The sequence below is a fragment of the Zingiber officinale genome, chromosome 1B, assembly GCF_018446385.1.
Source record: "Zingiber officinale cultivar Zhangliang chromosome 1B, Zo_v1.1, whole genome shotgun sequence".
Lineage (NCBI taxonomy): Eukaryota > Viridiplantae > Streptophyta > Magnoliopsida > Zingiberales > Zingiberaceae > Zingiber > Zingiber officinale.
Genome location: NC_055986.1, coordinates 18,620,776 through 18,621,647, shown reverse-complemented (window position 1 = coordinate 18,621,647; position 872 = coordinate 18,620,776). Strand labels below are relative to the sequence as shown.

The following is an 872-nucleotide window of genomic DNA, read 5'->3' as shown; positions in this document are numbered from 1 at the left end:
TTGAACATGGCAAATAGACCACTTAAGGATTATGCAGCACCCTATGCAAGATGTTTTCGATCTAGTATTTCAAGACCTTCAGTGGAAGCTAACAACTTTGAGATCAAACCCGCAATCATATCTATGGTGCAGCAGAACCAATTTGGTGGAGGACCTCATGAAGACCCCAATCAACACTTAGAGGTCTTTTATGAAATATGTGGGACCATGAAAATGAATGGCGTTCCTTCATATGCAGTTAGATTATTATTATTTGGGTTTTCTCTAAGAGATAGGGCAAAGCAATGGCTGAATTCTTTAGCCCCTAATAGCATCACCACTTGGGAGCAGTGTGAGCAACAATTTCTTGATAAGTTCTATCCACCAAGAAAAACAGCTCATATGAGGAATTTAATTGCGAGCTTTAAGCAAACTGACTCAGAATCTCTTTTTGAAGCATGAGATAGATATAATAGTATGCTCAGACAATGCCCACATCATGGGTTGGAAAGATGGTTAGTGTTGCACACTTTTTACAATGGTATCAATTATCATACCAAAGTGTCCTTTGATTCAGCTGCTGGAGGGGCACTTATGAACAAAAGCTTAGATGAAACCGAAGAAATCATTGAAAGTGTAGCACAAAATCATCATCAATGGGCAAATGAAAGAAGTGGTGGCTATTCCTCTGTAAACCCAACAATTAAAGCATCAGGGAAGTTTGATGTAGATGCAGTCACTCTTTTGTCTGCAAAATTGGACTCTCTTACAAAGAAATTTGAAAATATGGGGACTAGTGCTAATACGGTCAATGCTATTAGTACATCTTGTGAAGTATGTGGGAGTTCAGAGCATTCAAATGACTCATGTCCATTGGGAGCTATCACTGCACA

General features: G+C 39.0%; 1 non-coding gene across 1 annotated transcript; it reads right to left on the bottom strand.

Moving 5' to 3' along the window:
- Positions 1-379: 379 nt before the first annotated feature.
- On the bottom strand, positions 380-485 carry LOC121994797. Its single transcript, XR_006115803.1, has one exon. It is a non-coding gene; the product is annotated as a small nucleolar RNA R71 (small nucleolar RNA).
- Between the last annotated feature and the right edge of the window lie 387 nt (positions 486-872).